This window comes from Schistocerca piceifrons, chromosome 1, assembly GCF_021461385.2.
Source record: "Schistocerca piceifrons isolate TAMUIC-IGC-003096 chromosome 1, iqSchPice1.1, whole genome shotgun sequence".
Lineage (NCBI taxonomy): Eukaryota > Metazoa > Arthropoda > Insecta > Orthoptera > Acrididae > Schistocerca > Schistocerca piceifrons.
This window is the reverse complement of record NC_060138.1, coordinates 674,219,551-674,236,643: the sequence shown is the minus strand read 5'-3', so window position 1 is coordinate 674,236,643 and position 17,093 is coordinate 674,219,551. Positions and strand designations below refer to the sequence as shown.

Genomic DNA, 17,093 nt, shown 5'->3' with positions numbered 1-17,093 from the left:
AGTTAGTTGCAAGGGTACGATATAAACGAGAAAAACAGATTAAAAAGTGTTGTAACGGGAAAATATTTCATGCTGCGTACACGCCTCCTTGTAGAAGCTCTGCCGGAAAACGGTGGCAGCTTTTATGTCGCTACAGGTGCGTCAGGGGTTCCTGGATAACTACGTGACTGCATCTCTTCTTTACCTGGGGTTTAGCACGTTGGTGGTTGATATTGTAACTTGTATTTAATTCGAAATTAGAATTAAATTAATACCTTCAGCTGCTGACGGGTGCTGATATACCTTAACGGGGACAGGTTGAAAGTGTGTGCCCCGAACGGGACTCGAACCCGGGATCTCCTGCTTACATGGCAGACGCTCTATCCATCTGAGCCACCGAAGGCACAGAGGACAGCGCGGCTAGAGGGACTATCTCGCGCACGCCTCCCGCGAGCATTACTCATGGAAGACATTCTTACCAGGTCCTGTAAGAATTCGTGGAATATGTGTGCATCCGCACAGAAGAAGGTCATGGCCGGTATTGCCAGAACGATAAACTTATATGGATACGATCTATGTTTTCTTTCGGACATGTCCGAAAGAACTATATACTTATATGGATATATACTATATACTTATGGATATATACTATATACTTATATGGATATGGTGTCTGTTCTTGCGGACATGTCCGAAATAACAGACACCATATCCATACATGTATTTAATTCAGTTGCTTGATAAAACATTTCTGTTACAAATTGCTTGTACTTTGAAAGGTGTGTATATAATTTTAAAGTCAGTTTTATTGTTTTTGAATGTCTAAATGGGCACATGTGATATTTGTATCGTTTAGTTATGCGCGATGGCCGGAGACTGCTTAGATCACCTTTGATCTGCTGGTTTTTAGTGTTGATCGCGAGCAGAGGACATAGGGAGTTCCAGCGGGGCGTCGTGGCAGTAAGCTTGTACAGGAAGGACGCAAGAGATGGCGCTCTTGTGAATCATTTTATTGATCTGATGGAAGATGTTATTATTACAAAAGTAATATCATTGTACACTTAATGAGATAGATTTACTAATTCAGACGCTATTTTGCGAAGACTAGGATTTACGGTAATCAATAACATATTTTACTTTATTGCGACAGCAATTAGTTAGACATTCATGCTTCAATACAGACATCCAAATCAACTATTTCTTGCAATTTTTATAAAGTTTTGTCACAGTCAGCCTTAATGGATTTGAAAGGACGAAAAGATTTTAATCATTAGTATGAGGACTTTTGCATTAGAATAAATTTCATGTTGAGTTACATTTTTGTATTTCTCCAGTGTTGATTTTACGTAATTGTAATTTGTAATGGAATGTTTTCTTATTGCTTGCAAAGCCTTCAATTGTGTATATTTGTAAAGGGAATAGTGTCAAGGAATTTTTTCGAGCTGAATCTTTTTTTAACACACTTTCTTGAGAAGAATTTTAATCTAGAAAGTAACTGAGATTATCCTACGTCATTATATAGCTCCCATTACCTGATGAACGTTCTGTTTTAAAAGAGATAAATTTTATGAGAACCAAGTTTGCACTGCTTCGATTTAAGAGTTCGCATTGCACTACCGCGATGCTCTGTAGCTAGTAGCAAATCAGAAACTGAGAGGCGCCTTACTTCTTCTTCTACGAGAGCAGCTGTATGATGTTTTCCATTGCGACACAGGTAAGCCAAATACAGCGCATACGAGTTTCAGTTTCACAGGGTCAGTTAACAGTGTTGAGTTTAATTGTTGGTTCAAAGAGGGCATATTTCATTTACGTTCTCGCAGTCAGATTTGCTTCTCATTCACGCAGACAGATATAGTTATCAACTGTAAACGTGAGGTTAGCTTATGCACATGTTTCTCTCCTATGAACGAAATTTTTGGTATTCAACAGACTACATTCATAAAGAGACTACACGTTCAGAAAGAGACAGTTCAGAAGTATAGCAAACAGGTGCACTTTTGCTTAATCTTGTTACCCTCTATATTTATTAACGTAATTTCCAACATAAATTCTATGGTTGCAAGTCGCCCGTGCTAAAATATGACGTCTTCCAGAGGATTAATCTTATAAAACTGATTTGAAGAAACTTCTTTCACGATACTGAAAGTGTTTGATACGACGTTGTGTTTCTGTGTAAAATAAATATATATAGCCATAACGTATTAAGAAACAGCAAACGGCCCTTCTAGTAATAGTCCATGCTCACAACTGCAACAGTATCGAAGTTTACATACCCTATCTAACCAAAAATATCTGGGCGGCTCCATGCAATGAGGACGTGAGCACTAGGTGTGCCGAGAGGCGGCACCGCCAGTACAAATAGTATCAATAGAGGCGTAGAGTATTGCGTTGTCAGTAGAGAAGGAGTAAACGAAAATGCGTCGGTCAGGTGATCTCCTTCACTTAGAACGTAGACATCGCCTGTCATCTGAGTAAAAAGTCCAACAGGTACATATCAACCCATCGAAAGATGCCCAAGTTACTGCTGTTGGCGATGTCCTTGTGAAGTTGAAACACGAAGAAATAATCAAAGCTGAACCAAGACTGCGGACCTCTTGTGCTGACGGACACGAATTGTCGGCAAATTCGGAGAGTGGTTGTAAGAGGTCAGATTCTGTTACACAAGGAATCACTCGTGAGTTCCAAAGTGCTGCCAGCAGTCCAGCTGCAACAATGTGCGTAGGGAGTTAAAAATAATGTGGTACAATGGTCAAGCAGTTCTTCATAAGCCACACAGTCCCGTAGTCAGTGCTAAGTGACGTTTCAGGTGCTATAAAGAGCGACGCCTCTGGACAGTAGATGACTGGCAAGAAATGAATTGGAGTGACGAATTACGATATGCCCTGTGGCAATCCGATAGCTGCGTTTGGGTTTGTCAAACGCCTGGAGGACGATCCCTACTATGATGTGTGGTGTCAACAGTGAACTACAGAGAATGAGGTATCACGGTATTCGGATTTCGTGTTGTTTACTTATTGTCTCAAGTAAATGGTAAAGGCAGAAGGATATGAACACATTTTACAGTAATGTTGACTGCGTCCAGTAGAGGAACATTTCGGAGCCGATGAGTGTTTGTATCAACATGAAAATGCATCCTGTGATAAAGTGGCATCTGTGAGGTAGTTGTTTTGGGTGATAACATTCTTAAAATGGTCTGGCCTGTCCACAGTCCCGAACTGAACCTAATGGAACTTGGGATGAGCTAGAATATCGACTTAGCTCCAGATCCTAGCTTCCAATAGCACTACAACATCACAATCAGACTCGTCATTGAAAGCCCTCCAGTATAGTTCAAGCCGTCAGAAATGGGGGCACGCTCAATACCATATTCCAGCAGCTTTCCGGACTCTTTTTGTCACATACTGTATGTCAGCGTCTCTTACTTTAACGTATGTTTTTCCCTATTACAGTTAGGCCTAATTGTCGATAGAGAAATTGTCTGAGCATCAATGCACTACAGATAAATAAAAATTTCGGAATACGAATACTCAAGACGAACAGACAGTTTTCAAACGGCCTAGCCTTTCAGCTAGAAAGTAACGAAGACATTTTCAATATAAAGGACAGCATATTTACCACACAGTATGGGTCAGTGACAGACAATGTTAAGAGAACACTAATGAAGAGTAACAGTATCGACTTGCTTAGAATCAGAAGTTCACGTGAAACAGTAACAAAAGGAGTTAAAGATTTATCTTACTGTAGAAAGTACGATGCATGTAGCCTAATGTGCTCTGCTGGCATCAGTAGCTGAAATGGAATTAGTAATCAAACGGCTTTCTCCGACAAGCGAACGCAATCTTTTTCTCACGCACGTAACTCGTAATCGACGAAATCATTGTCTCATCATGCGTCGCTTTTAACATAGATAAATGTCCAAAGATAAGTAATGTTTACTCAGTGATGATTGAATGCCAAATTTCTTAATTGATCCCAAGTTACAATAACAGAAAATGAGAACTGTTTGATATGGCAGTTAGCTAATTATACTATTCTGTACATACAAGTCACATTTTGTACAATATCGGATGATGTCGGAAAAGCAGACAAATCTATATAGATACAACGTACATGTAATCACTACTTTCCAATATAATCACTATCACACGTCGTACCGCTATAACACTTTTCTGGTTGTGGAAGACTGTATTTTGTCATCCGAGCATGGATCGAAGGAACAATGATACTTTTGTACGTCGCCGTATATGATGTAGTCACTTTTACTATACTTTACCTTTATGGTTCGTACACGATAAATGTGACAAACGTAGTAAAATTATAATACTACAGGTTATTACTGTAAGAGCAAGTTAACTGTAATGTTACCCCTTTGACAGGATTTTTGTTTGACCGTGATCGTATGTCAATGGAAAGTAATCGGGCTATAGTTCATTTGTTGGAAGGTTACGTTTTGAAACGATGGAGCAGATATTCTAGCGGGAATCGAACCAACGTACTTGAAAGGTAGTGCTCTGGTCAGGCGAAGCAAGGAAGGTCACCTGCTTAATTAGGCAAAAGTAATTTGACATAACTGTGCAGTAAATAAAATAATATAATTACTGAATTAAACTTCAATTAACTAGAAATCAGTTTGGTAAATCGGACACGAAAATAACAACACACCCTACCATATATTAGGAAAATGACTATTCAGGAAGAGAATTACTATCTGGTTTTGTGCCAACGAAGTGTTTCACACTAACGCATACTGTCTGCTTTTGTATGTGAAGGGCAACGCTCAACAAACAGAAAACACACATAATTTGGACATGAATTGACTAATACTCGACTGCTAAAAGACAATAATTTTGAAATACGTATCAAGGTGTTATTTTAACTAACATGAACACTCTTTGTTTTCTTTGCATGCTTATGAGCTTTTGCATCATACGGAATATGAGTGATATCTGGGGATCCTTCTCTGCTATAGTTTTACTTTGTTAATGTCAGATATAATTTTAAGAGCACAGATGTTTATAGAATAATTGTTGCATTTTATATATACTTTCACTGTATGCCCTTTAAACCACAGATTGGAAACAGGTGGACCCAGTGACTATTCTGTTTACTAATTGGGTTTTAGCTGAACTCATCTAAGAAGACACAGTAATAATACACAGAGACAAAAATACACAAACAAAAACACTATTCAAGATGGTAGTGTACCAGAAAGCTGCTATAATTGTTAATTGCTAGACATTTAGCATTGGCAATAGGCCATCTTCAGGCTATCTGCAAACAAATTCGCTTTGTTAAAAATTGTGGAGTTGTAATTAATAACAGTTTTGTTTTGCTGTGTGCTAGTACTTACTTCCATATTGTATCATCCCACTGTCGGTGTCTTCTAACGTTATTGCTGCATAGGACGTTTCCAGATGCAGCGAAATTGTTAAATATTTAACTTAATTATCTCTGTTAACTTCTGTTGTTCGCAAATGTAAAGTAGGTCTTTTATCGCTTGTGTATATTATTGTGGTTTTGACAGCTACGTTTGATAGCTGATCCAATGATGATGTGTGGTTACAATTTGTTAATTCATTTTATACGTATCGTGATTATCTATGGCGTGGTGTTATGCTCTTTGTTTGTATTTGTACGCTCCTGGAAATTGAAATAAGAACACCGTGAATTCATTGTCCCAGGAAGGGGAAACTTTATTGACACATTCCTGGGGTCAGATACCTCACATGATCACACTGACAGAACCACAGGCACATAGACACAGGCAACAGAGCATGCACAATGTCGGCACTAGTACAGTGTATATCCACCTTTCGCAGCAATGCAGGCTGCTATTCTCCCATGGAGACGATCGTAGAGATGCTGTATGTAGTCCTGTGGAACGGCTTGCCATGCCATTTCCACCTGGCGCCTCAGTTGGACCAGCGTTCGTGCTGGACGTGCAGACCGCGTGAGACGACGCTTCATCCAGTCCCAAACATGCTCAATGGGGGACAGATCCGGAGATCTTGCTGGCCAGGGTAGTTGACTTACACCTTCTAGAGCACGTTGGGTGGCACGGGATACATGCGGACGTGCATTGTCCTGTTGGAACAGCAAGTTCCCTTGCCGGTCTAGGAATGGTAGAACGATGGGTTCGATGACGGTTTGGATGTACCGCGCACTATTCAGTATCCCCTCGACGATCACCAGTGGTGTACGGCCAGTGTAGGAGATCGCTCCCCACACCATGATGCCGGGTGTTGGCCCTGTGTGCCTCGATCGTATGCAGTCCTGATCGTGGCGCTCACCTGCACGGCGCCAAACACGCATACGACCATCATTGGCACCAAGGCAGAAGCGACTCTCATCGCTGAAGACGACACGTCTCCATTCGTCCCTCCATTCACGCCTGTCGCGACACCACTGGAGGCGGGCTGCACGATGTTGGGGCGTGAGCGGAAGACGGCCTAACGGTGTGCGGGACCGTAGCCCAGCTTCATGGAGACGGTTGCGAATGGTCCTCGCCGATACCCCAGGAGCAACAGTGTCCCTAATTTGCTGGGAAGTGGCGGTGCGGTCCACTACGGCACTGCGTAGGATCCTACGGTCTTGGCGTGCATCCGTGCGTCGCTGCGGTCCGGTCCCAGGCCGACGGGCACGTGCACCTTCCGCCGACCACTGGCGACAACATCGATGTACTGTGGAGACCTCACGCCCCACGTGTTGAGCAATTCGGCGGTACGTCCACCCGGCCTCCCGCATGCCCACTATACGCCCTCGCTCAAAGTCCGTCAACTGCACATACGGTTCACGTCCACGCTGTCGCGGCATGCTACCAGTGTTAAAGACTGCGATGGAGCTCCGTATGCCACGGCAAACTGGCTGACACTGACGGCGGCGGTGCACAAATGCTGCGCAGCTAGCGCCATTCGACGGCCAACACCGCGGTTCCTGGTGTGTCCGCTGTGCCGTGCGTGTGATCATTGCTTGTACAGCCCTCTCGCAGTGTCCGGAGCAAGTATGGTGGGTCTGACACACCGGTGTCAATGTGTTCTTTTTTCCATTTCCAGGAGTGTAGTTTGTATATATCTATGATTTTATTACGACTAACCCGAACCGAAATGTGTGATTTCAATAAAGTTATTTAGAAAATGTCTATATGTTAGGTCCGTTTGTTCGTTTAATATTTTATCAGGGTCTGTCCCTGAGTGTGCATAGATTTCGATTTCTTCCGAAACGTTCATTTTAACTCGATTTGGTGTTGTACGTAAGATTTGCATTGCGTTTGTTATGTGATCAGCTTTATGATTTTCTATTTTTAAATGGTTGAAGAACGTGGATTGGTTTATGTAGTTAATTTTTATGTTCTTTGTACCTAATTTCAAAGTTTCTATCTGATTGTCCATCACAGTTTTTACAATTTATTACATATACCCTGGATGTATTTGTGGTGGTAGTTTTACGTTATCGGAATGGATTAGTGTTTTGAAGCTGTCTAGTTCTGTACGAGAATTTACTGCTGTTTCCTTTAGCAATGCGTTCAGTTCGTTGGATATTTGGCCTGTGTGAGTTTGCGGTATCTATTTGAATTTTATTGAAATCATTCATCTCGATTCGGGTTAGTCGTAATAAAATAAAATCACAGATATAGACAAAATAAAATACATGATAAAGATTACGAGTATAACACCACGCCACAGATAACTACGATACGTAGAAAAATGAATAAACAAATTGTAACCATACACCATCGTTGGATCAGCTATCAATGGTAGCTGTCAAAACCACAACAATATACACAAGCGATAAAAGATGTAGCTTACATTTGCGAACAACAGCAATTAAAAGAGATAATTAAGTTAAATATTTAACGTTTTGGCTGCAGTTGGAAACGCCCTATGCAGAAATAAGATTAGAAGACAGCGACAGTGGAACGATGCAATATGGAAGTAAGTACTAGCACACAGCAAAACAAAATTGTTATTAGTTACAATGCCACAATTTCTAACAAAGCGAGTTTGCAGATAGCCTGAAGATGGCGATAATGCCGCATAGGCCTTTTGCCAATTTAAAACGTGTAGCAATTAACAATTATAGCAGCATTCTGGTACAAGGCCGTTTTTAATAATGTTTTCCTTTGTGTACTTACGTCTATATGTATTGTTGGGAACATTCATAATTTTACTCTTTGATGTGTTATATGTATGGTAGGTTATGTTTGCTGGTTGATTTTGGTTATGTACATCGCTGAATAAATGGTCTCTAAAAATGTGTGTTTCTGGCAATGTGGTGTATTGCGTATTTGCATAAAAGGTCAACTTTATAATCTCACAGAGGACTAATTAGAGTCAATATCTAATTGGTTATGGGCCCAGGAGAGATTAGTGAACTTTCCATAGCAAAGAAATAAACTGATAAATCAAGGTTACATAATTTTTGCGTGTGTTCAACGTGTTGCTATAGTTTGTTTTTTTTCAGAGAAACTTTCAAGATTTATTTGTTTAACTATCTGAACGTATTCAAGATGGCTTTGGGTGGACAATCACTGTTTAATTTTGAAAAGTTAACCGGTATGACAAACTACAACGACTGGAAATTCACGATGGAAATGTACCTGAAACATGAGGGACTATGGGACACAGTTGCTGGCACTGACGAAGATGAGAAGAATGTACAGAAAGCATTATCGAAATTATGTTTATCTGTAAATTTATTTGTGTATCCAAAACTTCGTGGAGCAACGACTGCTAAAGAATCATGGCAAAATTTACAATCTGCATTTGGAGATAAGAGTTTATCTAGTTATATTGGGCTGTTTCAATGCTTAATGAATGTACAACCGGCTTCTGAGAAAATTATTCATTTCGACATATTTAGATATTTTTACATGATAACTTCCAGTACGCCGTTCCAAAGCAACGGTGGATTAAAAATTTATAACAAGTATGTCACCATTGTCAATAAACGTAAGTTAATAACGCATCAAAGATACACGCCTTCAAGAGATACTATAGCAAGCAAGATAGGCGACTAAAGTGACATGATGTGATTTAAGGAGTCGGAGGATGTAGGTTCGCAACCCGCTACATGTTAATTTTTTTTATCTTTGCGTTGTTAAAACATTCTGGGACTTTCTTATGAATGTAATATAAGCATGTTCTCAATATTTGATGTTATTTACTTTTCTGGCCCATCAGAGAGCAAAGGATGTTTTAACTCTCGCTGATCGAAATCGCCGAACAGGACACACAAGGAACTGATCAGCTGATGCGTATCAGCCAATGAAAACATGAGTCACAATGTGTAGTCGTCAACGAGACCTCTAGGCTGCATATTTCTCTGGAGGTGACTATTTAACACGACTGTAACCGGTTAGATAATACTATAAATTACAGTAATAGGAAAATAAATACTTTAAAAATACAATTACATCTATTTCGAAAACTGAAAGTCCGATATCGCTTAGTAGCCTACCGTAACTGTTTTCCCCACTAAATGATGACGAATGGCGTAGTAAGTGAAAGTATTCTCAAACGCATAAAATCTAATCTTGGTTATTCTGCTCTTTAGCAGATCTGACGGAAAGCGACTTTTTGCGAACCACGACCGCGTGCCTTTTTATCCGCCCGTCTGTGCGTCTTCTCTTCTCTACGGGGAGAGGTAAAGTGCTGCATTTCTCAATTCCTTCCGTGTCCATCGCTGGCAAGTATTGACCCGAAAGAATCTCAGCTTTAACAGGTGTTAATGCGCATCCTGCTGCTATTCAGTCGAGAGAAATGCAAATACTGAGGTTGGGCTTAGAAATTCTTCCTTGATTGAGTGCCGATTTACATAAATGGATTTCGCTATGGAAGTGCCAAAGCAATACAAGCAGATTTCTACCTTTTAGAGAAAGAAAAGTAAAAGAGAAAACGTTCTGCATTTTCTATCGTTTTGAATGTCGAGGAACTTCGTTTCTCTACGTGATATATTCCCATCAGAATTTCCGCCGATTTTAATTTACAATACATCACCGCACTCATTATTTATTTGAATCTAACACAGCCAAAGCTGTCATACTGAAAACTAATGACACAATTCAAACATATAAACAGTTTACAGCTTGTGAATTATTTCACGCGACATTGAATACGTTGCGTTAGTGGGTTCATATTGAAGGTGAAGGTCCCAGGTGACTAAAACATGTGTATGAGACTGTACACATGCTGTTTCTCCTCCAGTTGTTGTGGTCTTGTCCGAAGACTGGGTCGATGCAGGTCTTCATACTAGTCTATCCAGTGCAAGTCTCTTCATCTATGAATAACTACTGCTACCTTCACCCATCTGAATTTACTTATTGTATTCATGACTATGTCTCCCTTCGAAAATTGCTGGCCCCCACCCCTCCCACTTTCCTCCATTTTCCTTACTGCCTCTCCTCCAGTTATAACATTTGTTGAGGTCGGCAAGGGAGAGTTCTCTTCGTACAGATCTGACAACAAAGAATTTGCGGATTCCTGCTGATTTACGCAATCAAAGAAAATATGATTGCTCTCCTCCTCTTCACGACATGCTTGCAGATAACCGTAACTGAAGCTCAGGCATGTGATTACGGTTCGAAAATTCATTAAATATCATCATTTGTCATTTCAGCAACGCAGTGGCAGCATAGAGTACATATCAGCGTAAGATATTTCCCCATTTCTGGAGAATTCCTGTCATTTCTTGTCCAAAATTGTGATATTTGACGACTGTCTGGACGTGGACGTCATACGGTACCAGTTTCTAACTGCAAGCTCTGGTAACCAAAGCTTTGGAAACATAACTACTGGAGGTCTCCGATCAGAGGCCGTATTCCTCCACGTGTGAAAAGGGAACTGCGACTTACTGTTCTAACTTTCTGCTTAAGTTTCACATTATACGTATACACATACTTCATCAATATACAGGGTGATTCAAAAAGAATACCACAACTTTAGGAATTTAAAACTCTGCAACGACAAAAGGCGGAGCTAAGCACTATCTGTCGGCGAATTAAGGGAGCTATAAAGTTTCATTTAGTTGTACATTTGTTCGCTTGAGGCGCTGTTGACTAGGCGTCAGCGTCAGTTGATGCTAAGATGGCGACCGCTCAACAGAAAGCTTTTTGTGTTATTGAGTACGGCAGAAGTGAATCGACGACAGTTGTTCAGCGTGCATTTCGAACGAAGTATGGTGTTAAACCTCCTGATAGGTGGTGTATTAAACGTTGGTATAAACAGTTTACAGAGAATGGGTGTTTGTGCAAAGGGAAAAGTTCTGGACGGCCGAGAACGAGTGATGAAAATGTAGCACGCATCCAGCAAGCATTTGTTCGCAGCCCAGGAAAATCGACTCGCAGAGCTAGCAGAGAGCTGCAAATTCCACAATCAACTGTATGGAGAGTCCTACGAAAAAGGTTGGTTATGAAACCTGAACGTCAACTACCCGAGGCGATGGATCGGCCGCCAGGCAGCCCGTGACTGAGCACTTCATCACTGGCCTCCAAGAAGCCCTGATCTTACCCCCTGCGATTGTTTCTTACGGGGGTATGTTAAGGATATGGTGTTTCGGCCACCTCTCCCAGCCACCATTGATGATTTGAAACGAGAAATAACAGCAGCTATCCAAACTGTTACACCTGATATGCTACAGAGAGTGTGGAACGAGTTGGAGTATTGGGTTGATATTGCTCGTGTGTCTGGAGGGGGCCATATTGAACATCTCTGAACTTGTTTTTGAGTGAAAAAAAAACTTTTTAAATACTCTTTGTAATGATGTACAACAGAAGGTTATATTATGTTTCTTTCATTAAATACACATTTTTAAAGTTGTGGTATTCTTTTTGAATCACCCTGTATTATAGACGCCTTAGGTTTGAATTTAAGCAGACGTATTGAAAGATGTTAAACAGAATCGGGGAGAAGGTTGTTTCCTGTGGATGACCTTTGCAGGTTGTGAAAGGATCTGCTTGTGAAGGGATCTGCTTGCTTTTTTTTATGATCAGTGATCTATCAGATAGCGTTTTTAGCAGCTTGTTCTCAAGTCGCCTGCAATTCGTCGTTTTCGCAGTTCCCCGTTTAAGATATCATATTACGTCTGTCAACATTGCTACATCGCATCTATCTGCAATGATTCGAAGTTGGTTAAGAACGTCATTTGGGCCTTAACTTTGAAACCATACAACGGTTTTGAGATCACCACTCCAGTATGTGTCTTACCATCCTCCTGCTGTCTCTAGGACACAGTGTAGCACTTTCACGGGCCTTTAAATGAGAGAGCTAATTGGATGTGTGCTCTGTTCTTATAACAGGAACGACTCATGCCCTTTTGGAGTCGAAAATGACATATATCGTATCTCATGTTACATTAAAAATACCGGAGAGGAGCTCCTATGCTTACATAGATAGGTGTGGCAGTACTGCGTTAAGTGTGTTCCAATAACATGGGGCCGTGCTTTTACGCTGCATTAGTACTCAGTTCATTTTTTGGATTCGATTAAAAAAACTATGACCTTTTCTGTCACATTTACGTGCAGAACGACTGAGTCTCGAACTAAGTTCATAGTAGTTACTGGCTGTCTGAGTTGGGGACTAAGGCAGTCGTATGCCCAAATCAGTCTTTTTCTCTTGCTCGCCCAATGGAGGACCTGGCGTAATGAACAACAAAAATTTAGTCGTTTGATAATGCCATCCACTTATTCTGGTGAGGCAACTTCTTAGTTTCTGATTGTTTCAGATTTATGTTTTGCACGTCTTTTCTTTCTGTTATGTAGCTTATCTCATTTCTGCTGCTCTTAATACTCTCATCTTTGGTGAAAGTGCTTTCGATCCACATTCTGTACTCATTCTGTACATATCATTTCGCTGTAGTTTTAAATATGAATAGTTTTATTTGCGTTACTGAGACTACTGGAATTGATTCACGACTATGTTTACATAAAACCGCTGCTAGTCGCCGAATTATTCGAAGCTATCTTTATATTTCTCCCAATCTGCTTTGATACCCGACCGTAGTCTTTGATCGCAACTAATAATGGCAGGTGAAAATGAAGAAGACTTACAGGGCCTGTTGGTTGGAATGAACAAAGAAGCAACGAGTCCATAAGAAGTATTCTAATAGAGGCAAAGACAGCATTCCTTGCGAAAAGATATGTACTAGCATAAAAAAAATTGACGTTAATTTGGAAAGCAGTTTCGGAGAATGTACAATCTTTGAATAAAACCAGACCACCGGCAGGCAGCTGCTGAGACAACTTCTGAATCGTTGACTTACGGCGGCAATAAAACTGGACGCCCTTCAGTATCCAAATTCCAGCTTCTACACGAACTGTTAAAACTGTAGGATGTGGAGGATTCCAGAGGAATTGCGGTCGAGCGAGTCTGGTGCTGTATCTGATCGTTATCTAATGGTAAAAGTCCTTGCAGTGCAAGTGTAAAGTCGAGTCGTGGCGTCTACTGCTTCCTTCAATTTTTGAAACCACATTTCTCCTGCCTGCTAAAATAATCAGTTTGATGTAAGCTCAAAGATAATTTACTTCACTTTCTAACCCGTCAGCAACAGCAAAACCTTCCAAAACCATTTCCGCGAAAGAGCTTGTTGCTCTCTGTCAAGACCAGAACGATTTCTGCTCTAGAGTTTCCTCTCGACCCAGCGGGCATTGGCCACCAACCACCAGCTGCCTGACAACAGTTGGCGTCCACTGAGCTGCTCACGACACATCGCACTTTGAGTTTGCAATCAACACTTCACGTTTATGCACCTAAATTGGCAAGCATAAAATTGTTGTAGTTTGATTGTCTGTGCTAAATACTTTGATAAATCGGATGAACAATTGCTGTATTGGCACATAGTTTACCGTGAGCGTATTTATCAGCTGCCGTCGTTAACTGCAAATGAGTAGATTTCTACAAGTGTGGAATCAAAAGATTATCGAAGGTGCAGTGAGATAACATTTCCGCAATTAATAGAATATTCCGGGCTATTACGCCGTGGTCGAATGAATTTCACATTAAAACCCAACGTTTCATTTCCAGCTGCTGATAACATTTCCAACGGCGATCGTAACTTCTTTAAGTGTCAGGTTCAGACCCTAGCCAGGTACTGACTACCGCAACATTCCGTTTACGCGTGCTCCCAAACAGTGGCATGACGTCATTTGTTTTCAATATCCGAGCGCCACTGGCCGTGCAACAGCGGACGACGGCAACCGACTACCACAAAAATATCGAAGCCTGTGAGTGACAGTTAAACGTAACTGAAACATTAATTCCTCAGACACTCTACATAGTCATTGACGTAGTACAATTACCTGTCATATCGTAATCATTTCAACATACGATACTCAAGGTTCTTGTGGTTTTTGCAGTCTGAATGACAGTCTTATTTAAGGATAACATTCTAGACATTACTGCGAGTATTTTTTGTGTACATTTTTCTATGTTTTGCTGACAACTGATCCCCCCCTTTATTTTAGCAGAAGCTGGAATCAAACTTGCACAGGAGTCATTAGTTAATTTCCCAACAACTTCTTGAGCCCCCTTTTCTATAACTGAACATGATTTCCTTGCACACTTCGGTTTCTTTGTTTGAAATTGTTTGTTGCTCGTAGCTTACGAAATCTGCCTTCGAATGCCGACGTTTTCTAATCAACACTGCGTATCTTTCTATTACAGTTAATCTGTTTTGGGAGTGGTACAAATAAAAGCATTCTCAAGAAAAACTGTATTAAAAGTTTATAATATTCAAAAGAACAAAAAGTGTCATCTATTCCTAAAGTTTGCAACATAGCCACTATAAACTATAAAAAAATGAATTATTTTCCAGATTACAATACACTAAAGACGGGAAAACAAAACTAATGATGACAGCTATTGAAGAAGACATCCGTCAAAAAATTTGCTTCTTCTTCCTGAACTTTAATTCCGGTAGATTTGCCTTACTTCAACCATTCTTCTAGCCTAAATCGCTAGCTCAGTGTTGCCTCGATTGTTCCTACATTTCTCAGGAACCCAAACTAGTCTTCCCCTAGGTCAGCTTCTATACATTTTTTCATTATTCTGTAAACAATTCGTGACAGCGTTTTGCAAAAATGACTTATTAACATGAAAGTTCGCTAAGATTTTACCAGTACCTGCCTACTTTGGAACTGGAATCATTACATTCTTCTTGGAGTTCAAGGGTAGTCTCATCTATCTTGCTCACCAGGCGGAACAGTTTTGTCACAGCTGGCTCTCTCAAGGATGCCAATCACTGCGAGGGAATGACGTGTACTCTAGGGGTCTTGTTTCGACCTCGACCTTTCAGTTCTCTGTCAAATTTTTCTCACATTATCCTATCTCCCATTTCATCTTCGTTTACTTTCTCTTCCTCTTCTATAATGCTGTTCTCAAGTTCATTGCGGTGTATAGCCCTTATACGTATATTCATTCTTTCTAACAGCTTATTCTTCTTTGGTTAGTACGGGCTCGCCATCTACGCCTTTATAGTCATCTAGCTGCTCCTCTCTCCACTAAATGTCTCTTTAATTTTCTTACAGGCAACGTCTACACTTCCCCTTGTTAAGCATGCTTTTACAGCCTCGCTTTTATCCTACAGGTATTCTGGTTTTGCCATTTTGTACAGTTTCTCTTTTTATACATCTGTATTTCCCCTTCACGTACTTTATTCGATGCATTTTTATATTTTCTCCTTTCGTCAGTTAAATTCAATATATCTCGTATTGTCCTAAGTGATCCACTGCGGCCTTCCATATGTCATCTTTCTAAGCTACCCATTTACTTTTTGTTGTGTATCCTTTCCCCTGTTTCAGTCCAACATTGCCTAATGATCCCACAGAAACATCTGGCTATCAGCAATAACCTCTGATTTCTTCAATTTATCCAAGTCCCATCGCCTTAACTTTGTACTTTTTTGCAGCTTCTTCAGTTTGAATCTGCAGACCATAACCATAGTCAGAGTCAACATCTGCCACACCATGTCTTACAGTTTAAAATCTGCTTTCGAAATCTCTCTTTTTTCCCTTGTGTAACCTTCAACTGTCCACTGTCTCCAAGTTATCTTCCACATATGGAACATTCTTTTATTATTCTTAAACCAAGTGTTAGCGATGATTAAATCATTCTCTGTGCAAAATTCCACGAGGTGACTTCCTCCTTCATTTGTTTCCTCCAGTTAGTGTTCTCCTACTATTTTTCCTTCTCTCTCTATTCCTACTACCGACATCCAATTAAATTTTCTTTACCTTAACTGTCTGAATAATTTCCTTTTTCTCATTATACACTCCCTCTGTCTCTACATCATCTTCGGAGCTTGCACTACTGTGGTGAGTGTTGGGTTCATTTCTTTCTTGGCTATGTGTTCACTATGGTTTTATGGTAGCTTACCCACATTCCTGTTTTATTGTTCATTATTAGCCTACTACTGCATTACTCCTATTTGATTTTGTGTTGATGAGAATCTAATGACTTGGCCATAAGTTCTGCTCTTCCTGCCAGGGCATTTTACTAATTCCCACAGTATCGAACACCATCCTACGCATTTCCCTTTTTAAACTCTACCCTGCTTACTCAACTGAGGGATCTAAAATTCACGTTTCGACCCATAGAATGCCAATTTTGATTTTTCCTTATTCAGACATCCACCTGAACAGCCAACGCCCTGGGATCGGAATCGGGAACTGTTTTAACACCAGATTCTTTTAGCCAAAAGGACTCCATCATCATGCAGCCATCCAGTGGAGCTGTAGTTTGTGCCTGCTTCCAGCCATTCGAGCACAACAAGGCCTTGTCGGCTTACGTTACAAGGCTGAATCAGTCAATCATTCAGACTAATGCCGCTGCAACTACTGAAAAAGCTACTGATCCTGTTCTGGAACGATAGGTTAATTTGCCCTCTACAAAGATACCCCTCCGTTATGTTTGCCCCTTTAAGCTACGGCTGTCTGTATCGGTGACACACTAGCCACCCACAGCACGGCAAAGTCTACGTATGGTTCATGGACTGAATGATTGAAAAAGTAGGTTATTTTCTAACATGAAGTCAGTATGCCAGTGACCAGACACAGATGCTTAAGTATACAGAACTGTAAGTAACCTTTTCCAAAATGAAACGTTTCAAATTTGACCATTCGCCGT

General features: G+C 40.6%; 1 non-coding gene across 1 annotated transcript; it reads right to left on the bottom strand.

Annotated features, from left to right (window-relative positions):
* Nucleotides 1-308: 308 nt before the first annotated feature.
* Trnat-ugu lies at nt 309-383 on the bottom strand. The gene has a single exon. It is a non-coding gene; the product is annotated as a tRNA-Thr (tRNA).
* Nucleotides 384-17,093: the final 16,710 nt, after the last annotated feature.